The following is a 25,811-nucleotide window of genomic DNA, read 5'->3' as shown; positions in this document are numbered from 1 at the left end:
GCTGAGGGGAATTAGTGTTAAGGAGAAACTAGCAAGGATTTTTTTCTAAGAAAATCAAATAAGAATTAGATTTTGAGATTAAGTAGCCATTGTCCAGATGAAGAGGAAGATGGGGGGAAATTTTGCGTTTACAAGTGCATATGTGGTGGGGTGCAGTGGCTCACACCTTTAATACAAGTGTTTTGTGAGGCCGAGGTGGGAGAATCACTTGAGGCCAGGAGTTTAAGACCAGCCTGATCAACATAGCAAGATCCTGTCTCTACAAAAAAAATAATAGCCAGGCGTGGTGGGGTGCACCTGTAATCTCAGCTACGTGAGAGGCTGGGGTGGGAGGACTGCTTGAGACTGGGAGATCAACGCTGCAGTGAGCCATGATCATGTCACTGTACTCCAGTCTGGATGACATAGCAAGTCCCCAAGTCAAAAAAAAAAAAGTGCACATTGTTTATATGTACAGAGTAGCAAGAGAATATGCACAAAAAGGAATGCAAGTAGCCTCATTAGGAAAGTGTAGAAGAGAATAAATAGTTATGTTTAATTGTTCACTTTTTATTTTTGTGGATACATAGGTATATATATTTATGGGGTACATGAGGTATTTGGATACAGGCATGCAATGCTTAATAATCATATGCAATTGTCTCTTGGCCTCTTTTGCCACATTCTCTTAGACCTCTGTAAAAGTTATTATTAAAATGAAAAAAATGACATAATTTGATTGACGTCCTGGAAATATCACTTTGGTAGCAATATGAAGGAAGAACAGAAAGAACTAGAGTCAAGAAAAATTGAAGGCAAGGCAATCACTCATGGAGCTCTCATGGTAATACAGTTAGAAACAAGGGATAGAATTAAATCAGTGACTATAGAGATAGGAGAGGGCAGCTATGTCAAATGACACAATACAGTATGTGTCAGAAGTCAGACATGGAACTCTTTAGAACCATAAGTGGGAGCTTCGCATGAGGAACAATACTGATAAAGAAGAGATGTGGCCACATCACCACATCCAACAACATGCTCCCACCTACAAAGCACAAAAGAATGAAATATTTAAGACCAAACTAACAAACACTGTCTTTCCCTTCTTGCCCACACTTCCTTCTAAGTGAATCTACCTTTACCCTCATCGCCTTCTGAAATGAAGATTCTGTGTGGTCTTGCTTGTGTCACAGCTGGGATAAGAGCTGTATACATTATTCAAGGTGGACCTACAGGCTACTTTTCTTTAGACTTTGTTCTAAGAAGTACAGAGGTTGGGGAGGTAGAGACTGTCATCCTTGGTCATATAGATTTAGAGCTGGAAGTCCTTTTTATCCATGAATATTTTGAGAGAAGCAGAAATAATAGGTTTAGGGAAAGAAGCATGAGAACCAGTAACTTGATGTTACAAGAAGAGATAAAGGTCCATGGAGACTAAGAGAAGCCAAAGTTGTTTCTGATTTTCCAGTTCCTAGTTTAGGCTCAGCTCTGTTCCTGGTAATTGAGTCCCTTGAATTTAGGCTCATCATTACTTGAGGTGGTGTGAATTGATATCTGTTTCTTTTTGTTTGTTTGTTTGATTGTTTTACTTTGCTTAATTTTTTACTTTTTATTTCTGTGGGTACATAGGTGTATATATTAATACGGTACATGAGATATTTTTTGACACAGTCATGCAATGCATAATAATCACCTCATGGTAAATGGAATATCCATCCCCTTAATGTCTGTTTCTTGAAACCAAACCATTACTAGTTCCAGCACAACCTGATAGATTGCAAAGCAGATGGCCTCTTCTAAGAAAAATTTAAAACTTGGTGTTTCTAGAGCCTTGCCAAGAAGCACTCACCATGGTCCCCCTGAGAAGCTATGTTCCAGCCAAATTTATAAATATCCAATACTTTGGCACCTAGTATGTAATGAAAGAGAGATGGGCCAGCCTGCCCCTGAGTTAAGAGTGGGTATTGCTAATCTTTCTAAGGCAGTCTAGTACAGTGGCCAAGAATGCATGTTCTGGATATTAGTCCTTCAGTGGATGTATAGTTTGCAAATATTTTCTCTCATTTTGTAGGTTGTCTGTTTACTGTATCGATAGTTTATTTTGCTTCTCAGAAATTCTTTAGTTTAATTAGGTCATATTTGTCCATTTGGGGTTTTTTTTTGTTATTGTTCCTGGTGGTTTTTTGTTTGTTTACAATTGCTTTTGAGGTATTAATCATAAATATTTTGCCTAGGCCAATGTCCAGAAGAGTTTTCCCTAGGTTTTCTTCTAGAATGTTTATAATTTCAGTTCTTACATTTAAATCTTTAATCCATCATGAGTTAATTTTTCTATATGATGAGCAATAGGGGTCTAGTTTCATTCTTCTGCATATGGCTATCCAGTTTTTCCAGCACTATTTATAGAATAGGGTGTTTTTTTCTCCATTATGTATTTTTGTGGACTTATTGTCAATGATCAGTTGGTTGTACGTATGTGGCTTTTATTTCTGGGTTCTGTATTACGTTCCATTGATCTATGTGCCTATTTTTATACCGGTACCATACTGCTTTGGTTACTTACAATAACCTTACTGTAGAATTTGAAGTCAGGTAATGTGATGCCTCTACCTTTGTTCTTTTTGCTCAGGATTTCTTTGGCTATTTGGGCTTTTTTTTTTGGTTCCATATGAGTTTTAAGATTGTTTTTTCTAATTCTTTATAAAATGGTGTTGGTTATTTAATAGAAATTGCATTAGATCTGTATATTGCTTTGGGCAATATGATCATTTTAACAATACTGACTCTTCTAATCCATGAGCATGGGATGTTTTCCTATTTGTGTCATCTACAACTTCTTTCATCAGTGTTTTGTAGTTCTTCTTGTAGAGATCTTTCACCCCCTTGGTTAAATGTCTTTCTAGGTATTTTTATACGAGGAACACAAACAACTCAACAAGAGAAAAACAAGTGACCCTATTAAAAAGTGAGCAAAGAACATGAACAGACATTTCTCAAAGCAAGACACACAAGCAGCCAACAAACATGTGGAAAAAATGCTCAACATCACTAATCATCAGAGAAATGCAAATTAAAACCAAATGAGTTATCATCTCACACCAGTCAGTATGACTATTAGTAAAAAGTTAAAAAACAGATGTTAGCAAGGATACAAAGAAAGGAGAATGCTTAGACACTGTTGGTGGGAATGTAAATTAGCACAATCTCTATGAAAAACAGTACGAAGGTTTTGCAAAGAGCTAAAAATAGAACTACTATTTGACCCAGCAATCCCATTACTGTGTATCTACCCAAAGGAAAAGATATTGTACTCCTCTTGTGTGTTTATGGCAGCACTATACACAATAGCAAAGTCATGGAATCAACTTGTATCCATCAATGAATGATGGGTTAAAGAAAATGTGGTACATATACACCATGGAATAGTACTCAGACATAAAAAAGAATAAAATAATATATTTTGCAGCAACATGAATGGAGCTGGAGGCCATTATCCCAAGTGAAATAATTCAGAAACAAAAAAATCAAATACCACATGTTCTCACGTGTAAGTAGGAGCTAAACAATGGGTACACATGGACATACAGAGGGAAATAATGGACACTGGGGACTCCAAAAGCAGGGAGGGTGAGATGAAGGTAAGGGTAAAAAATTTACCTATTCAGTCCAATAATCACTATTCAGGTGATGAAAACACTAGAAATCCAAACCATTATGCAATATATCCATGTAACAAACCTTCATATGTATCCTCTGAATCTATAAAAGTAAAATAACATAATGCAGGCTCTGATGACAAACTACCTCAATTTGCATCCTAGTTCTCCCTCTTGACTGCATGACCTTGGTCAAGTCATGTAACTCCTCTGTGCCTGAAGTTATTCATCTGAAAATGGGAATAACAATAGTATCTACCCCAAAAATTGTGTGAGGATGAAATGAGATCATGTATGTAAAGCAGGTAGATAGTTCTTTGTACATGTAAGTACTCAAGAAATGCTAATCATTATAATTTTTCATTATTACATTTACTCTCCATTTCTTATCACCCACCAAATCCTTTTAATTTTGTCTCCTAAATATCTATCACATCTATGCAATTGTTTCCACCAAGATTGCTACTATACTAGCCTAGGTTACTGGTAGTGCTCACCACAGTGGTTTACACTCACCAGTTATTCCTGGTTTCAGTGTTACCCACCTCAAATTAATCTATATACAAAACTAGAGTAATCCTCCTACAATTCAAATGAGTGAATGTCTCCCCTTCTTGAAAGCCTCAATGACTCCTCATTGGCCTCAGAATAAAGTCCTATCCCTTCACAGTACGTAAGGCCCTTCATGATGTGAATGATGCTTAGCTATTCAGCCTCATCTCTTGCCATTTATTCTCTCTGATACAGTTTCTACCCTTGGAGAGTTCTTCTGCAAGACCTTGCTACTCTTCCCTCTTTCTTCTCTTGCCTACCTTCCGCTTACCATTGAGTTGTCACCTTAGATATCATTTCCTCTGAGAATGTCCTTTGATACCATAAGATTTGTCTTCATCCTCTACCACAGTGTAAGTAATTTAAGTTGAGTAAGGTATATCGTTCAACATTTTTGATGTTTAATATAGTGCTTGACACTATTTTTTTAAGTGAATGAATAGGTGGTTGGATGACCAAATGAATGTATGCAACTTTGTAGTGCATGAAACCAGTTGCAGTATGGGAAGTTATGTCTGGAGGGAGGTCACCAATGAAGCCAGGTTAATATATCTAAAACTGAGTTTTCAATCCAAGCAACAAGACAGAGTGAGGGCCAAGGAGGGGATCAAAGCAGGGAATCCAAAGAGCAGGCGTAAGAAAACACCAACGAAGGATCCATGAGGTGGAGTAGAGCAGCTCATGGTAACTTTTCATGGGATACCTGAGCTGGCTTACACTGGCTTGTGTTCATTCAAAGGAACTCTAGTACAATAGACAATAAGTGATGAGAAGAGATTGAAGGATATTTAAGAGAAAAAAGCATGATCAACTTCATTTTGGAGAAAAATTGCATTTTTTCAGTTTTATAGAAGGTGGTTTGCAGAAGCAAGATTGTTGGTAGGGATGCCAATTAAGAGATCATGTCAGTAACTAAGTGAGTAATAATGACAGTCTGAATGAAGACAGTAAGGATGAGAAAGGGGGGCAGATTAGGGCAACTATGACCAAACACATATTAGACATATTCAAAATATTATTAAGATTTAGTCTGCAGAGGGAGTTATAGAAACTAGTTTTAAAAGGCATAACAAATGTATGAAAGTATAGGGTAATTTGTGAATCCTGTGAATTTTAAGTTTGGATTTGAGACAGGAGAAACCATCACCTCTTCAAGCTCGTGAAACTACAATATCAATATTTCAGGAAAAAAAAAAGACTCTAGATGAATTTGCAAACAAAGTTTTCCTAGACCCAAAGCAGGACTATGACACTGGGATAGATGCATTTAGTTTGTGTCTGTTTGCCCTAAGCCTTCCTACCAATCCCTTCCAACTCTCAGTTCCTGATGGCTATGGGCTCTTGTTTGAAGTGCAACAGCTCTGTCACCCATGTGGAGTGTGACCAAGATCATGAAAGCTGCCAGCTTTCCATTCACTGAAGTTGGCATGCCTTTCATGCTTACTGACCACAGTGCTGCCATCGTGCCCTGGGTGAGGAGACACCTTCCCCTGGAAAGTGATCACTAAAAGAAAAATGTGTTTCAGTTGTCTCTAAAAGCAGGGAGCTAATTCATCTTGCTCTGATGCCACTTTCCTTTTCCAATTTTTAAACAAATGATTTTTGACAGAAACACTAGTTGAAGTCTCATAGTTAAAATTCTTTCCCAAATTATCTAACACCTGTTGGGAAGATTATCTCAGACGTTTATGTAGTGAGACTTCAACATAAAACACCAAAGGATGCCTCGCACTTTCTGCTCTCTACTTGTCCTCTGTCCTATTGACCTCTCCTTTAAAAAAGAAAACGAAAAAGGTCTTGAGGCTAGAACAGAGGGTAATCACAGTTTTTGAGCCAGGGAAAGAAGGGCGTTGAGAGGAGAAAGCATGCTAGGTGGCTGGAGCCCTCTGAGATGTCACAGGACCTCTGCGAGGTGAGAAGCCAAGCAGTGAGAGCTTGTGCTAACCTGCCTGACAGCCAAGGTCTTGTTCCTTTCAAAGTAATCTCCCCTGAGCACTCCAGGACAGGCTGGCTTAGGCAGACTCAATCCAATTTAATGGATGATTTGACAATGGAAAATTGAGGGAAGAAGGAAATGATACATGCCAGATATCAGTCCAGGCGAAGCTGAAAGGGTCTGATGCCTCCCATTCATTTACCAAGTGGGAAGTGCCTGGATGAGCAAGTGCTCAGTGTGGGGGCAAATTTTAGCAGAGTGTCTGGGGAGAAGAAATGTCCCTTTATCCTCTAGCCCTCTTGTATAGTATCCAGAATTTGAGGGGCACTGCTTGGAAAACCGACTGTCAGTCCATCTCTGCCCAATTTGACATTCTTCTTTTAGAATCTGCCTTTTCCCAGGTAGGTGTGGGAATATCCTTTTTTTATTCTTTTTTTTTCTTTTCTTTTCTTTTTTTTTTAGGCAGAGTCTTGCTCTGTTGCCCAGGCTGGGGTGCAATGGCACGATCTCAGCTCACTGCAACCTCTACCTCCCAGGCTCAAGCGATTCTCGTGCCTCAGCCTCCTGAGTAGCTGGGATTACAGGCAAACACAACCACACCTAGCTAATTTTTGTATTTTTAGTAGAGATAGGGTTTCGCCAAATTGGCCAGGCTGGTTTCGAACTCCTGACTTCGGGTGGGGAATATCAGTATTTGTGGCCTCAGCTCTTATCTCTTCTCAGTACCAGATGTCTCTCTTGCATACTCTCCTCCTCCTCCTCCATTTCTGCTTATGCTTAGCACCATCCAGCTCTAATTTGCAGTTGATAATTCCCAACTTCCATTAGTAACGAATGACCCTAATTTGGCAGCCTTGAAACCTCTGTTCTCATGTATTCTTATAGGCATCCCTTCTGGGCATATCACAACCCAGTGGACTCAAGCCGACTCCCTCCTTAAAGCATGTCCCTTACCGTCCACACTGGTTGGCATTCCAGTCTCTCAACCTATATTAGCATAAATAGAGATGGAAATGGATTAACTAGTTGTAGCTTTAACTGCTCTATCACTTCTATATGATTGCTCACTGCCATGCTACAGAGGTAGAACAGATGTTGGTGCTTCCTTTCAAGAACTAGATAGCCAGCCGGGTGCGGTGGCTCAAGCCTGTAATTCCAGTACTTTAGGAGGCCGAGACGGGCGGATCACGAGGTCAGGAGATCGAGACCATCCTGGCTAACATAGTGAAACCCCGTCTCTACTAAAAAATACAAAAAACTAGCCAGGCGAGGTGGCGGGCGCCTGTAGTCCCAGCTATTCGGGAGGCTGAGGCAGGAGAATGGCGTAAACCAGGGAGGCGGAGCTTACAGTGAGCTGAGATCCGGCCACTGCACTCCAGCCTGGGCGACAGAGCAAGACTCCGTCTCAAAAAAAAAAAAAAAAGAACTAGATAGCCTAGCGAAGGTCTGCATAGTATCCTGGGAAGCCTCAGGATTCATTTTAGAGGTCCTAATGACTCTTTCTTATGGTGCTTTAACATACTCATCTCGAACCTATCACTATATACCTCTGCTTTCACAACAGCATGAGAGGCCCTCTTGATATGCTTTGTTGTGTTTCAGTGGCGTCAACAGGAGGAGGATCTGATTTCCCTTCAGTAAGGCAATCATTCATCTTTTGCTGTCCTAAGGCAGTGTTTGGCCAACTGCCTTCCCTATCAACAGTTGGATAGCTGATTAGAAATAGACCATTCCACAGCCTAGCTAGGAACCTACTCAAAAGGACAATTTCCCCATTCCCATTTATAGAATAGGTAATAACAATATCTAACATTGATGAGCACTTAATGTGTGCTAGAACAGCTAGATGGTTTGTACAAATTCTCTCATTTAATCCTCACAATTAAATAAATAAGTAGATATTTATTCCCAATTTATACATAAAGAAACTAACCAGTTAAATAATTTCCTCAAGATAAGGGAATTATAATAGGTCTCAAATATAAGTTGTATCCACTTTTACAGCCTCAGTTATACTTCTCTGAAAGTATCCTTTCTGTTCCAGAAGACAGATGTTTTCCACATAGGCCTTTGCTTGTCCCTTTTCGGCCCAACTGTCATCCCCGATTTTGCACTCCTGGTTTCCCACTCCAGTAAATTTTTCTCTATTCAATGCCAAAATTATCTCTGGGACTTTTTGTTACATATTTCCCAAGGAGATTTTGTCATGTTGTAAAGATCAGACTTTTCAATAAAGTTTCCAGTTTCCCAAAAGCAATGAGTCAGACCCAAAAATCATGTAAAGTGTCACTTCTACTTAGTGATCACTATTAGACAGTTTTCTATTTTGGTACCATATTTCACTCAGTTCCTGTTACTTGTAACCCCAAAGAAAGAAACTTCTTTGAATTTTTGTTGTCGTTGTTACCTAGAGGATAGGAAGCTATTTCTGTTCACAAATAAAGAATGATATTTAATATCAGATTTAGCATGGTACAATTCAGCAACTATTATTTCTCTGTGTCTATGATATGCAAGACATGGTACTTGATGCTGGGCAGAATCCATAGAGGAAGAAAACACACCAGCTGAGTACCTGTGGGAAAAATTAGACATCCAACATATTAATAGAAATCATCTTTTCTAGGTTGCTTCATGATAAGGTATCAATTTACATACAAAAAAACTATGGCAAAATGTGCATGTTACACACTCACCAGAACACTGGTTCATTCTTTAAATTCTTTTATTTTTAATTATTATGGGTATAATAATGTGTACAACCACAGAAAGGTATAAGTATAAAGAGAAGTTAGGAAAAGTAATCCAAACTCAACATTGTAGTACAAATTTGCCTTTTCAAGTAAATAACATCAAATTTCTAACGTAAACTCCTTCGTCACATCAGGCAAACACAAAAGCCTGTTAACAAATTATAGAGTTCTACTTAATCATATTCTCTCACTTTAATTATATGTGATTTCTTACTAGTGATTGATTCTAAGTATTTTTTAAGTCACATTATTAATGGTCACAGTAATTTGAGTTCTAAACATCTCTTTTGAAAGATACGTGAGGTATCAGCAGTCTCCACATTAGTCTCACCATTAAAACTTATATTTAATTAAATTTTGGGTTGCTTTAGAAAATATGAATACTTGAAAGTTACTAAATTGGCTTGAAGTTGCATTATGATTAACTGCAGGAATAATGATTATATGTCAGAGCTCAAATCTAGTAATGATATAACCTTTCTGTAACATTAATAACCATATTCATAAATTCATTATATTTATATATGTAGAAAGTAACAAGACTTTTCTATAAAGAGAGTTACGACAAGATCCCCAAGATTTAGCATTAAGTGGCTAAACAATGTACATAACAGTGTATAGTGTACCATCATTATTTAAATAAAAGAATATAGATACATATACTATGCATGATGTATATAAATACATAAATATATATACATCTTATATATTATGTACATATTATTTATACCATGGCATTCAGTGAGAATTCTCTAATCACATTCTGAGTTGTTGTTTTTTATTTCTGAGAACTTCACTAGAAGCCCAGGTTTTCCTGCTTCAATTAGCACCTGTCCTGTGTTTTTATGGTTTTAGGTGATTTTTCAAGCCTTTGTTTAGAGGCTTTCATCAGGAGACATCTGCTAAGCCTTAGTTATAGGGAATGAAATACTTTGCCATACTGAGAAGTGTCCCTTCCAACAACTCAGGCGCTAGAATCAATGCAAGAAAGCTCTCTCACGTCGCTCTTCAAAACCTGAAGAAATCCTTCAGGGTGATAACACAGGCATCAGTAGGTGCTGAGGGGTGTTTGGCTGTTTACCCTCAAAGTTGTGATCTCCACTTGACTTACTGATTATTATGGGTCCTAGAGAAGTTGAGAGGGGTGTGGCTAGAGTCGCCTCAGGTGTCTGAAGGGCAAAGATAGGCTATCACCTGCTTTTGCTGAAAATTTAAAGATTATGTTATCTTCTGTGGCTAGACTCATATTTCACTCTCACAATTACCTAGTGATGGGAGAGGCATGGGAAATGAGGCTCGCATAAAGCCTTGGAGGGAGGCCACCAAATGTGTGGGAAGAGGCAGTTGAAAGCACAAAGACCTTGGAGAGGGCATGAAGTTAGGATAAAACTTGTTCATGCCACTCACTCATGTTGTGGCTCTATTTGTACCTAGAGTTGAAATAGCTCCAGAATTTCTTATTCGGAAGGGCTTCATGGCAGCCATCTGCAGAAAGTGGATGGAGAGATGGATTTGTGCTAAAACTGCAATGGATAACAAGCCTAATGTTTTCACCTGTTTTTATATTTATGTTTGTATTTATGTTAAATGACTTGATATATTATCCTAGCAAGCACACAATTGTTATTAAGATTGGGTATTTATTTGGGGGTATAAGGCACCTGAGAGATTGTAGGAAGGATAAAAACCATTACCCAGTCACACTGGCATATCCACTAGGCAGTATGGCTTGCATAAGCATACAAGTAGGAATAGATCAGAGTAGAGCTGGCAGCAAGAGCTGTCACTTCTGAGGCAGCTGCCAGGTCACTGCACCTGCCAGGTGCAGGTAACTTGTTCTTCAAATGGAAATTTTCATCCTCAAGTGTAGAGCCATAATGTCCCTTGATGTCATATCTAGAACAATACAGTTGAACCCTCAAAAGAGAGCAGGAAAAAACAGAGGGAGTGACCACATTTTCTGAAGTTGCTTCAACTAAATGAAATGTATCTGTCATTACAGCTCTCACAGTGTCCACATACAACAAAAAATTATTTTCTATATAATTCTCAGCTTTAATTAGCTTTAATGCAGCATACTAATTTATATATCAAATTTATGTATCAGCTGTTCTTACCTCTCCTATTTAGCAGATTATAATTCACTACATCAGAGATCAGCAGCTACCTTCCATCAGTTGATTGGCTGATGTTCAAAAATAGCTGACATCATAATCCCTAAAATGAAAAGGAAGCCTGTGTCTTAGGCTGGATTCCCCAAAAGCAGATCTAGCGACAAGGATTTGAGCACAAGTAGTTCATTTGGGTGGTAATCTTAGGAAGCCCCAGTAGAGAAATAGGGAAATAAAACGTAGAAGGGAAGGGAGACCATGACATGTCCATTATAGCTGGCTGGCAGTTGAGGCTCATCCCCACTAGGCACTGCGAGGGACAACGAAGAGCATGCCTCAAAGTTATCCCCTGCTGAGGGACAAGGAGGCTGGGTTTTTAATCCCCTAACCCTCATCTGTCATGGGCTACAGGCTGCCCTCAGCAGCACTTCAGACCTGTCAAGACAAAACACCAAGGAGGAGAATAGCAGTATCTGCAGTAGACACCATTGACCTGTAATGGAACAGTGGGAGTTGAAAGAATATCGGCAGGCCACAACAGCATCTGCCATAGTAAGAGTCTCAGAATGGTCCAGCTGTTGTCAGCCCAATAATCCCAGAAGTGCAGCCTAGAGGAGAGTGGGTTAAGCAGCATTTAAAACTTCCGGGCCTCAATTGCAGCTTCCCCTTAATCTGGCCAGATAAGGAGCTGTTTCCATAAAATTCCCGTATATCATCTTCATGTTAAAGATTTAAAAAAAAAAAAAAAAAACTAAAAATAAGATGTTAATTGGCTTCAGCTATGTGTGTCCAATCTCATTTTCTCACTGACAGTTTCGGTGGGGGCGGGGCATACATTATACCTGGGTACCTGAGAATGGGCTCTAGGGAGAAGCAGGCCAATGGGAAATCCTCATCCAAAAATGGAGTTTAGAGTTCACAAGTCCAAGCCAGAAGGGTGAACATGTCTTAAAGCCCAACTATATACAAAATCAAAAGTGAAGGAGGTCAGTTAAGAAGTAAGGGCCAGGCGCAGTGGCTCACGCCTGTAATCCCAGCACTGTGGGAGGCCGAGGCAGGCGGATCACGAGGTCAGGAGATTGAGAACATCCCGGCTAACACGGTGAAACTCCGTCTCTACTAAAAATACAAAAAAATTAGCTGGGCATGGTGGCGGTCGCCTGTAGTCGCAGCTACTCGGGAGGCTGAGGCAGGAGAATGGCGTGAAACCGGGAGGCAGAGCTTGCAGTGAGCCGAGATCACGCCACTGCACTCCAGCCTGGGTGACAGAGCAAGACTCCATCTCAAAAAAAGAAAAGAAAAAAAAAAAAGAAGTAAGGTCATGGCCGGGTGCCGGATTACACCTGTAATCCCAGCACTTTGGGAGGCCAGGGCAGGTGGGTCACGAGGTCAGGAGTTCAAGACCAGCGTGACCAACATGGTGAAACCCTGTCTCTACAAAAATTAGCTGGGCATGGTGGTGGGCGCCTGTAATCCCAGCTACTGGGGAGGCTGAGGCAGGAGAGTCTCTTGAACTTGAGAGGTGACATTGCAGTGAGCCGAGATTGTGCCATCGCACTCCAGCCTGGGTGACAAGAGGAAGACTCCCTAAAAAAAAAAAAAAAAAAAAAAGTAAGGTCACCAAAGCCAATAGGTCTAAAGGCAGACCTAAAACTAGCTGCCTCAATCAAAGTAAAGTTAGATGCTACAACAAATAAACCCCCAGTTCTCGGTGGTGTAATGTGAGAAATATTTCTCCTTCATGTAAAATCCAATACTCTTCCCACATATGACTCATGTTCCTTCTGTCTGTGGCTGCATCATTTACAAGTGGCTTGGATCTGCTGGATCCTCTAATTCTGGCTGACAGATCGGAAAAATAGAGGGTGAAAGACTAAGTGTGAAAGTATTACATGACAGGTCTGGAAATGGCATGCATTTCTTTGGCCTGGAAACCACTGGCAACAACTTAGTCACACTTCCCTCATGTAAATGCAGGGGGACTGGGAAATATAGCTCCTGATTTAGAAGGAACTTCCTAGGAAACTCTCTATACTGCGGAAGGGGGGCATGCTCTGGTAGAGACTTAGCCATCTCTACCACACAAGCCAAATCTAAACAGCTCAATGAGACAGGCATTACTGGAAGTGGAGCTCAGCAAGCTTGGACAAAATAAACCATGTGCCAATTCTTAAGCCAGCCAGAGACCAGATGCCTCTGGCATAGACATCCCTGCCAGTTAGGGCAAGATCCAGTTGATTAAGATACCGGAGTGGAATGAGCAATATAAGAAAACTGATCAATCAGAGAAAAAAATCCCAGGATGAAACCTAGGATTTTTCCCCCTCTATTCCTCTCATCCAAAGATGGGCTGCCTGGCACAAAATTCAATCCGAATTTGAATTCTACTTAATATCACCAATAGAATTTTTCACTGGCCTTGTTCTGCATTCGGTGATAAAAGCAGCACACAATTATTTTCGATTGGACCAATGAGATTGTGCTGAGAAGTCTCTGAAGTCTGCTGAGTGCCAGTTGTTAATGAATCCCATTTGTCTTTCTTGATTAAGTCTGCTATTACCCCCGTTTAGTCCTGTCACCAGCCCTTTAGCAAGAATTTTCATATCACTGTTTCGATGAGAAATTAGCCTATAAGAGCAGCACTCATCAATCAGGAGACAGTTTATTTAATACAGTTTACAGTTTATGAGTTCAAAAACTGTAGCCTCATACATTAGAAATGGATCACTGTCCTAGACAGACAATCAGGGGGTTCAGTTCACTTGACAGGCATGGAGAAATGACTTTGAATGTGAGATATGCACTTAGAGAAGGGCTGCAGTATCATGCGCCGGCAGCATAGTATCAGGAGGCTTTCACTTCTGATTAGGAAATCCCCTTTGGTTTAAGCAAGTGCTTCATTTTAATACTTTACCATGCCTCCCTACAACACTGTGACTGGAAAATTCAAAATGAAATTTTAGAATAGAATCACTTCTTTGTGATACCAAATCTCTTTTCCGGATTGCTATATCATTAAAACAGTTCGTGAAGAATATTTATCTCCTTGAAATCATAAAGAGCAAGATGTCCATGAAAATCTTCCTTTTGCAAAGAGTAGTGAGTGGCATTTCCATTGAGTCACCAAATGTAAAAAATTGCAGGAAAAAGGCCCTGGAGCTTTGGCGTTAGCTGTATAGCTACGTGACCGTACAAAATGGATGATTTTGGCCCCCAGTAGAATTTTAGGAAGCCCAAATTGGCAGAATTTGTTGGTTATTTGATTGTATCAAAGATTGTGGCTATTTTAAGTATTCTATTTCACATTATAAAGTATTGAACAAGCTAGACTTATGGAACTGCTTTCCATAATATTATTTCATCTGGGGCTATCATTTTAAATTAATTTTACCTATGACGCACATTATTTTCCAAATCAATACTTTACCAACACAGTGTCATTCGTATATATGGTTAAGCTTGGAGAGGCAATAATTAGCAGACATTGACTAGTCACCCTCAACTCTGTCCCCCACTTGCCCTTAAATCGTAAATATTTTTTCTCAACTTTTTAATTTCAGATGTACATGTTTGCTACATGGATAAATTGCGTGTCCCCGACGTTTGTAATACAAATGATCCTGTCATCCAGGTAGTCAGCATAGTACCTGATAGGTGGTTTTTCGATCCTTCTTCCTCTCTCTGCCTTCCCCTCTAGTAGGCTCCAGCATTGTTTCCATCTTTATGTCCATGTGTATTCACTGTTGATCTCCTACTGATAAGTGAGAACATGCAGTATTTGGTTTTCTATTCCTGCATTAAATTTTAAATCTGAGGCTGGGCACTGTAATCTCAGCACTTTGGGAGGCCGAAGTGGGCGGATCACGAGGTTAGGAGTTCAAGATCAGCCTGGCCAACATGGTGAAACCCTGTCTCTAGTAAAGTTACAAAAAATTAACTGAGCGTGGTGGTGCGTGCCTGTAATCCCAGCTACTCAGGAGGCTGAGGCAGGAGAATGGCTTGAACCTGGGAGGCAGAGGTTGTGGTGAGCCGAGATCGCGCCATTGCCCCCCAGCCTGGGCAACAGGGTGAGACTCTGTCTCAAAAAAAAAAAAAAAATTTTTACTTTTCTTTTCAGAATGATATCTTTTATTTCTAGACTGAGGTACGTTATGCCGAAGTATTGCATTTCTGTTGTTGGTTAAGAATTATTTCAGTCTTAACAACTACAGAAAGAACTGTTGGCTTTGCAAAATGCCCCACATCCTGGGATGACTTTAAATGAAAAGAGTGTTCGGAATTCAATTACACAGTCATGTTTACTGGTGAAAATATTCCTGTTCGTCCTCATGATTACAGCAATGTTCATACCTGTTCATCCATTCTAACAGAAGACTGTTTCATAGGGCTCTCAGTCCAATCAGTTTGTCTCAGCATTATTAGCATGCTTTCCAGCTGCAAAGAAAAGACGTGACCACCAGATAATTCTTTTTATGTGCGAACACGTAACAAGAATCCAAAGGAAACAAAATGGTGGTATAATGATGATACCTGTTGATGCCACTGTTATGATCCTTCTAGCAGAAGATAGTCCCATTGAGAAAATGAGCACTTTGATCATTCAGTCTTAGACTGGAAGTGACCTACAGGCAATGAAGACTACTTCCTTTTACTGCATTTTCACTGGTGTGCATTCTGGGCACATGTTGATCGCTGGTTCAGTCCAGGCAACTGACATACTTTTATTAGTCATACAGTACTAATGCAGGTGTCAGGAAATGTCAAATATAATTTGATTTTTTATTTTTATTTTTTAAGCTTTAGGAAAAGCTCCAGGTCCTCATGTATTGTGCAATAACAATGACTTCCTTGGCGATTTTGGTACGTTCATTGCCAGAAACGGACGTTGTAACAGGAAAAATTTTCATTAACTCCTGCCACTCAATGATTAATGCATGATAGGGCTATGAAATGAACTTATCAGTTACAGTGGGAATATAAATAAAGTGAGGGATCCAACATTACTTTAAAAGTCACCCCAACTGTTTATATTAGAATTCTATGCACTGCGATCCTAAGGTTAACAGCATGAATTAACATGCGTCTTTAAAGGACTGTAATGAAAAATCACTGCGTATTTATTTAATACTTTATATCTGCTGTCAAGTTGTTTTGACATGGAAGATTTTCAAGTAACGTTGGCAGAGAGGTACAGTATGTTATCCTTATGGTGAAAATAAATTCATTTGTTGTATATAATTCCTCAATCTCTGAAGTAAAGGTATGAGTAATATAGGGTAAGAATGGTTTAATCGAGGTTTTATTTTGGAAGAAAAATGGCAGTGATTATTAAATTGCTGCATTCTATAATTTGTGCTTGTTATTTGTACATTAAAAATTTTTTCCAAGTAGGAAACACTTTGTTAACTTCCTGCTAGCCATCAGCATGAGCCCTACTGCCTAAACACTATTTCATTTATTTATATTTGGTAAACCCATAAACATTTGTGTGTGCAATCTTGTTTCTTTGGTTATGTCAAGTTCGAATGTTCAAATACTTGTATTGAAAAACTTTTATTTAGTTTTGTCTTGTAAATTTTCTTTACTTGTTAAGTATCATCTTGTCCTTTAATCCTGTACCCAAAAATAGGAAATACATTTTTGACAGAAGCTTAACGTTTTAACAAAAGAGTGTGGACATTTTAATTTTAAAATTCAGGCAAAAATCGCAATCAAATAGTATGTTTGCTTATTTGTCTCAAGCAACCATATAGGTTTTTCTGGAGGGTTTTGTTTTGTTGTTGTGGAAAACAGTCTGCTTATAACTAGATGAAATTTACTGTAGAAAAAAAATTGTTGAAAGGTCCACGTGAGTTAATGATACTACAACTACTTTTTAAAAAATGATTAATGTATTTTTCTAAATTACCTTTTCACATATGCAAAATCTGTTTCTACTACAATGTTATTTTTACTCATGCCTTATTGTTGCACTCTTTTTGAAATATCCTGCAGTGAATTTATGAATCAATTTGGGCTTAAAACTAAAAACCAGTTGGCTGAATCGTTTGAAATATGTACCCCAGTAAAACTATTCAATCAATAATTGGTAAATAATATTTTTAAATGGTTTTTAATCTATATAGATGACATTTTGTAGCTTTGTACATGTTGTTAATTAAGGGCATATAATTTTACACTCTAAAAGTATAATTGCTGAACTCAGGGGTGGGTAGACTTCAAAAATATGTCTGCTATAGAAATAACTAGAAAAAACTAAAGCCGTGGCCAACCACCAAATTGTGGACACTATCTATATACTGCTAGTTAACAATTGCCACTTTTAAAAAATTATAAACATTTTTGTTCTATCTTGACTAGATATACTTAAGTTCTCACAATGATCTCTGTCAGTTTTATTAGCTGGCCTGTTCAACCAAGACAGAAAGTCTTTGAATTACTCATAGTTTTAAAATGCTTTTAACATGAAAAATTGCAGCTGCAAATGATGTATTTTCATATTTTACATAACTGCTTTACACTACTGTTTGACCTGATCTTTTCCTGGGGGTTAGAGAGGAATCTCTCTCCATATTACTGGTCCTCTTGCTAAAATGCTTTTATACAGAGATGACTGGTGACATTTATTCACCAAAGGAATTGATATACTGGGTCAAAGATTAACAATGCTATATTATAGAGTAATTGAGTTTTTTATAACAATATTTTAACATACCTCTCTCTCTCCATACAAATACCATAAAGTAAACTAAATGAAACAAAGGAAAGTAGAGGAAAACGAAATAATTTTGGTATATCTTATGGTTTAAAGAGAAGAAAATAAGATGAAATACCCTAAAATATAGGAGCACAAATATTCAAAATTCATAATCAGATTAACAACACTCTCTTGAATCTGGGAATCATTAAAAACTCTTTGCACTTAGATTTAATTTATATGTAAGTTACATTATTAAAAGTCATAAGGCATTTATCTGAGTCATTGCTCTGTAGAGGGCAATGAGTAAATGGCTTGTAATAATAAAAAGAATATTTACGCTGGGCATGGTGGCTCACAACTATAATCCCAGCACTTTGGGAGGCTGAGGTAGGTGGATCACTTGAGGTCAGGAGTTCCAGACCAGCCTGACCAACATGGAGAAACTCCATCTCTACTAAAAATACAAAATTACCCAGGTGTGGGGGTGCATGCCTGTGTCCCCAGCTACTCAGGAGGCTGAGGCAGGAGAATCACTTGAACCCAGGGGACAGAGGTTGAAGTGAGCTGAGATTGCGCCGTTGCACTCCAGCCTGGGCAACAAGAGCAAAACTCCATCTCAAAAAAAAAAAAAAAAAAAAAAAATCTCTGTGATGTATAATATATTGTTGAAAGACAACCAGAATATCAAGAAATGTATATAGGAATATGCTACTTGCCTCCTCCTTCCCTCATGGGGCACTATTTGCTTCATAGACCTACTGAATTAGACTTTCATACTTAGAAGATAATGTACACTCTTCTTTTTTATTTATTTGTTTTTAGGTCATTCTCCTGGTTTGCCAAATTCTGTTAAGATGGTGATACATTCACTTCCTTATTTATGCATGCTTAGGTCATGAAAATGGTGTCCTTCCAATTTTTTTTTTTTTTTTGTCAAGTAGGGATTAATGCCATTTGTTTTAAAGAGAAAGATTGTTTTCAGTTTTTAAGATGGTTAAAAAAATACATTTTATAGTTGTTCTCTTAAGGAATTAATATTCACTTCTGAAGGACTTTCTTGTAATATGTAATATGTAATTTATAATTTTAGCCAGCAGGGAAATAAAGCATTTTTAACCCCCAGAATAAAGTGCTGGAAATAACTTTTATATAGTCAAGAGTTCATCTGGAGATAGATCTTAATCCTTGTTGTTTAGACTAGGAATATCAATATTTGGTATAAAGTAACTAGAATAGTTTATTACTTTTTTCCCTTATGAAATTTTAAATATATGTAAATATATATATCATTAGATTCCTGTGGTGGAAAATAATTTCTTCAGATTCTAAAACAGGTGTCTAGTGACTGCTTAATTATTTCCAAATTGCATCAAAGATGAATTGGTAAATAATGGATATGAGTAGTGATATGAAAATGGTTATGTAACTACATATTACTTGTTTCTGGTAATCAAGTCTTATTTTTTTAAAGCCTATTGTTTTTGAGAATTGAGATATTTAAAACTCATTATAACTTGTTCCTAAAAATAGAAGAAAAGAAGAGGTACTGTGTATTCAAAAAGTGGTTTAAATAAAGAATTCAGTGTCACAAAACAAAGAATTAATTTCAGTCTTTATTTAAATTGCTTTAGTTGTTTCACATAAAGAATATACACTTATTGTAAAGAGGAAATCAAATGACATAGAAGTATGTGAAGTAAAAAGCCCAGTCTGTGTCAATTTTTCTTACCTACTCACCAAGTGTAAGCACTTTTAAGGCTGATGTGTATCCTTTCAATCACTTCTATGCATGTCTAAACACTATTTATAATGCATAGCAAAAAATGAGATGATACAACATATGTTGTCCTATAACTTGCTTTATTTGTACAACATATATCATAAACAATCTTTCATTTCAATATATTCATATAAATCATGTTCTTCTTATTGGCTGCTAACTGGATGTACATACTTTACTAAGTTACTTCTCTATTGAAAGGCATTTAGGTGGTCTCCAACATTTTTTGCTAAAACAAAAACTGCATTCGTCATTTTTGAACTTTTTCCCTTGATCGTTTGTGTGCAGTTAAGATTTATGGAATAACAGGCTATGAATTTGTAGACTTTAAGTACTACTGAGAAATTTCTCCCCAAGATAAAATAGAACTTAACACCTTATAAAATTCGGCTTTTTCCAAGCTGATGTTTGCAATACTTTGGAAAACGAAAAGAAGCAAATCAAAGAGTATATTCAGTTTTGAACCTACCTATCTGTTACTATCAGGATAAGTTAAGCTATGTTGCATAATAAATTATGCTAATAATTGCATAATAAATTATATGCTATGTTGCATATAAATAAATTAACCTGGAAAAACCTGGTCTAACATAATGATTAATTTTTTACTTATACTCTATGTATGTTTCAGGTTAGCAATGGTCTTCATTCTGCATAGTCCCTTGGGAACTCAAGATGATAGAGCCTCATCTTTTAGTTGCATATTCTAGAACACATGGTTTCCTCAGTCACTATGGCAGGAGAAGAGTGACTAGAGAATTGTGCATGGACATATTTGGTTCTATACTAGCACTACAAAATAAGCTCACATTTTCTTTAGTTAAAAAATTGTAACTCTGAAGCCTTCTGGCCAGGGGCTGTTGTCTTTAGCAGCACTACCTCCATGCCAGCAGTGGATCATTAGTATTTCTGATACTAATGCTGAAACTCTGCACTGTGCAAAAATGGAAACTGAATTGGCCATCTTCTTTGGCTGGTCCTATTCTTGTCTCTTGCTACCACCATTACTGACCTCAGTCAGTTTACCTGGGCCTCTAGTCATTTCTGTACAAATGAGATAATATACACCCTCTCTCAAAATCACATTAAGAAAGGTTTTTTGTAGTAACCTAGTTATTTTCATTCTTTAGAAATAAAGCACTTTCAGTTCAATTCACAGGGTGACTTGGCTAGTAGAGGGTTCTAGCCACATTCCCTTCCAGAGTTCTATGATCTACAGATAAGCCTACAAACCACCCCATCCATTATGGTGAGTTCTCTGTTAGGGCTATTACCCCCTTTCTGCCTCTAACATTAATTAGTCTGGCAGACAACCTCAAAGGAAAAATTAGAGGCAATATACCTGTCCTTTTCCCTGAATACTAATAGATGTAAGTGAAAGAGCATGGTCTCCCTCCATCCTACCTCCTCCAAAGACCAAGTGGTTAAATGTATTGTTGTTAATATAAAAAAAACCCTTCTTATTTTTTTCTCTCATTAACACTGGTTTCTGCACATATGCAGAAGCCGACCACTGTTACTATGAATGGAAATCTTTAGACAGTATTTCATAAGCATCTTCATTGTATGCAAATAAATAGAGACAGAATACTATAATATTTCAGGTCAAGAAATATGAAATTTTAAAAATTAAATAAATAAAAATAAAAAATAGGAAATTGATAAAAATCTTGATTGATTAGTTTTAAATAACCCTAAGAATTATTTTTTATTTTCAATATCTCTTCAATTTTATGTTTAAAAATTGTACACCTGGCTGATCTCAAACTTTATTGTTCCTCATATATCCCGTTACAATATATTGGATAACTTGTTTTTTAAAAAGCTTTCCTAAATTGTCTGATACATTTCAAAGTCAGAAGTGAGCATAAAATTCATAACCACATTTGGTCCAATAATTTATGCTGTGTAGAGACTTATCGCTATTTAAACAAAAGGAAAAAATGGAAACTCTTTAAAGAGCAAACAGTAGGTTAAAATAAGTGTGGCTTTTCTCCCAGTAAGAAATTTCTGAAAATTCCTGTTGTTGGCCAGGTTGTGCTGCAGATGTTCAGACTTACAACAGAGATTTCTTAAGACGGATGCCAAAAATTTGGTGTGAAAGAAAAAGTGAGATTTACACTCAAACAGCCCAAGGATTCCTCATCATCCAGGATTCTGTGTGGTTGTATTATTTCATTACGTCTCCTGAAAATTTATTCAAAAACAATTCTTAGAAGACATTAGATGTCTCATTAAGTGCTTGGCATTAACTTACTAAAAATATATATATACCAAAAATTGTGAGTGCTGCCTTCAAGAAGCTCACACTTGTTTAGAAACAACCACAGTGAACTAGTTTAAAAAACAAAAATAAAAAAGTAAAAGGAATAGGTCTCCCAAGAATAAGCCCTGACCTTTTCAATACTACTTCCATGGCAGATGTTCCTTCCAGCTGTGAATGTTGGTATTGATCATTATGAGAACATGACACTGAATATAGGTCAGTGGCAGGATTTGTTGCCACATCAGGAGATAAATGACTTGCTGGACAGAGTCTGATCGAGGTAGAATGGATTGTGAAAACTCTCATGCTGGGCTGCACATAAGGTTTTGAAACTAGAAAGCAGATAAAACAAGGCAGGCAGAGAGACAGGGCAAATAGCAGGGATTAGAGAGGGCACAAAGCAGGTGAGGCGAGCACACAATACAGTTTTCTGACAGCAGCTGAATTTCCAGTGGGGCCCGGGGACCCACTGATCTTTCTCACTGATTTATTCATTAGGTGGAAAAAATGTGGGTTAAGCTCTAAGACTTCAAATTTGTTCAGATACTAGACATGGAATATTCAGATTATAGATTCTTAACCAAGCTACAAAATCTAGTCATTGAGTCAGTGTTGTTTCACCAGTCTTTTCCTTCTTTCCCTGTAGGAACTTCCAATTGCTTCCTGAAGCCAAAACTAACAAGGTCTGCCCGTGAAATATTAATGCTAAAACAGCCCAACATAGGGACAAGCACAGTAGATGGAAAGTCAGAAATCTTGGGTGCTAATTTGTGTTCTGTTTGTAATTAGCAATATAATGTAACCAATATCACTTAACATCTTTGGGTCTCAGTTTTCTCATCTTTAAAATGAGAGACTCTGAGATTATCCCAGTTCTAATATTTCTGCTAGTTTCTGTGGTTCTATTTTACCTATTTCACCTGTCAGCAAATAAAAAGCAAATTTTACTTGCTGGTACTGATACATTTTTCCTACTTACATTTTGTGAATATTTGATAGTGAATGGATTAGAAAAATGACAGTTGCAGAAGATTTGTTATTGGTGTTATTGGAATATCATTACTAAATCTAGAGCTCTTACCAAAGCAAACTGACAGTTACTTCTAAGTCTTCCTTTTGGAGTTACTCACAAATGAACACATTCTTGTTTAATAGAAAACAAGGACATTTTAATTGCCTGAGCTAGATACTTCTATTTGTTTTATGTCTGCAGTCAGAACCAGACCCTTGTGGATAATGTTAAAAGATGGATATTCTTGTCCCTGAGCTTTCTTCTTTTTGGTGTAAATTATAACAATTGCTTCGGGGATTGGGCATTTGGACAAGCCATAAAATAATCAACATTTTAATGCTGTTTTGTGGCAACCCAGGACTCTTTGAATTAGTGGCTAGATTAACCATTCACAGGTGTAAGCATTCCATTCCTACCTGGCTTTAATAGTCCTGGTCATTGGAGGAATAAATTCTCTTGGTTAGTTTGAAGGCTTATCAAAATAATTTCTTGAATGTGAATAAGTGACTCCAGCACTGATAACTAGGTTTTCCTTAAGTCTAATGCTATTTCTGCACTCCTCAAAATAACAGTAGAAAAGTGACTCATTTATCATCCTTTACTATAAAAGAACTATTCCAAACAGAAACCATTTAGCTGCATTTGCCAAATTGTGTGTGAATGTTTATGTATATTTCTAACCAGTCTTAAGTCTGTTTTTACCATAAAACTTTCCAGGCAGGTGTTAAAAACCATATTTCAATAAAACTACCTTCAGAAACTACCTGCAAACACATGCTATAGCTCATTTAAACAACAAATATCTTGGGTTTGGTTTTGGTCACTGTTTTGGAGTTTCAAATCAAGTCTCCAATAAGGGAGGCCCCAGCTCAACATTAAGTTGATTCGTTTCTTTCCATCTCTCTTTTGTCTTAATTATTTTAAATCTATTCTGCCACTTCGACATTTCAAACTCAACAGTTTTATAACTGTGAAATATTGTCACAATATATTATGCTAATGGGCCTAATTAATTCCCAGGGAAACTTTCCTGTGGACTGTGATATGTGTATGATAAAACTACCAGTTCTCAATGAAACTTGATGTTTCAAACTTGATGTTTGTAACTGCTGCTGTATAATTTGTTTTCCTATGTCAGAAAGCTAGTGAGCATATTTTAATGGCCCCAATGCATCTTTGTTCTTCATCAGACTGCTGTTTACTGGAGTGTATGACCTGCTTACCATCCAGGCAAATATAAGGCACTCAGTAATTAATTATTATGGCGGTGAGTCTGTCTGGAGAAGAAATGACTATTGAGAGTAAGAAAATCCTAGTCAAGTACCCTGCCCACTCTGATTTCACACCTTGAGGAACTCAAAATGCAGAAATTTTTGGAGAGATATAGCAAAGTGGAGAAGCCCCTGATAATTCAATTTGAAATTCTTTATAATAAATACTTCTTATTCCCAGAAGTATAATCCAAACTGTGATTCTCAGCATTGCCAATTCCTACTGCACTCCAGGAAAGATATCAGATGACTAAGTCTGCAGGGCTAATGATACTTTGAAAAACAAATGCTCTAGTTGGATCTGAGAAGCTGTAGAAAATGGGTAGCATAAATTCTCTCAAGAATATAATGAGCTCTAAGTCTTCCAAAGACTGCAGCCCAATGTGGCCAAAACTTTACTGGACTGAGTTCCGGGAGACGGTTTGAATCATGGCTCTGGTATTCAAGGAATATAGAGTATTTAATCTTTTTAGCTTTACCTTTCTAAGCTTGACAAACAACATCTACCTCCAAAGGCTGTTAATGAGCTAACAAGCAAAAGCTTAACAACTTATGATACAAAGTAGGCACTTGATGTATGTTTTTTCCATCTTCTCCAAAAGCCTTTTCAGCTCCTCCACTTCAAAGCGTCTGTCCTTTCTTTGGGCTTAGCAGAATTTCTTTTCTGCACATTGCATTTTAGCACACAATCAGGCACTGCCTGATAGCGACAATCCTTTATTTTAGGTGACTGTATATTTTCTTCCTGAAAACAAGCTAATTTCTTTGAATTCGAGTGTCCCATATTATCCTTTTCTGGCCTGCCCCCTACTCATCCCCACAACAATATCTGGTACAGCTTGCGGATAAATACTAGTGGAACTGAACTAAAAATATTTGTCATCCTTTTCTCCTCCTCGATAGTTTTTACTATTAATTAATGCCTGCAATTATGGCCCACATTAAGTTTGAAAATACATGGTATACCCTTGTATAATCATAAATTGTAGACAATTGAGTATCACTAAATTAAAACAGCAGCTATATATTTGGAAACAATTTCATAAATAGCATAGGGCACTATTAATGACCTATGGAGCAGCCAACAGCAGTGGCACAGTTACTGCCTTCTCAATAGACTTTCTTTTTTTATTTTTTATTTTTTTATTTCAATAGGCTTTTGGGGAACACGTGGTGTTTAGTTACATGAATAAGTTCTTTAGTGGTGACTTCCAAGTTTTTGGTGCACCCATCACCCCCAAGCAGTGAACACTGTACCCAATGTGTAGTCTATTATCCCTCACCACCGCCCACCCTTTCCCCCAAGTCCCCAAAGTCCAATGAATCATTCTTATGCCTTTGTGTCCTCATAGTTTAGCTCTCACATATGAGTGAGAACATACAATGTTTGGTTTTCCATTCCTGAGTTACCTCACTTACAATAATACTCTCCAATTCCATCCAGGTTGCTGCAAATGCCATTAATTAATTTATTCCTTTTAATGGCTAAGTAGTGTGTATATATATATATACACACACACACACACACATATATGTATCTCACATTTTCTTTATCTGCTCAGTGATTGATGGGCATTTGGGCTTGTTCCATATTTTTGCACTTGCAATTTGTGCTGCTATAAACATGCGTGTGCAAGTATCTTTTTCATATGACTTCTTTTCCTCTTGGTAGATACGCAGTAGTGGGATTGCTGGATCAAACAGTAGATCTACTTTTAGTTCTTTAAGGAATTGCCACACTATTTTCCATAATAGTTGTACTAGTTTACATTCCCACCAACAGGGTAAAAGT

The 25,811-nt window shown here is 37.5% G+C and overlaps 1 pseudogene; it reads left to right on the top strand.

Annotated features, from left to right (window-relative positions):
- The first annotated feature begins 15,192 nt into the window (after positions 1-15,192).
- Positions 15,193-15,527, top strand: LOC139356086 (ubiquitin-conjugating enzyme E2 W-like; annotated as a pseudogene).
- Positions 15,528-25,811: the final 10,284 nt, after the last annotated feature.

Source organism: Macaca nemestrina, chromosome 1, assembly GCF_043159975.1.
Source record: "Macaca nemestrina isolate mMacNem1 chromosome 1, mMacNem.hap1, whole genome shotgun sequence".
Classification (NCBI taxonomy): Eukaryota; Metazoa; Chordata; class Mammalia; order Primates; family Cercopithecidae; genus Macaca; species Macaca nemestrina.
Note: the sequence above shows the minus strand (reverse complement) of the source record. Positions and strands in the feature narration are given on the sequence as shown.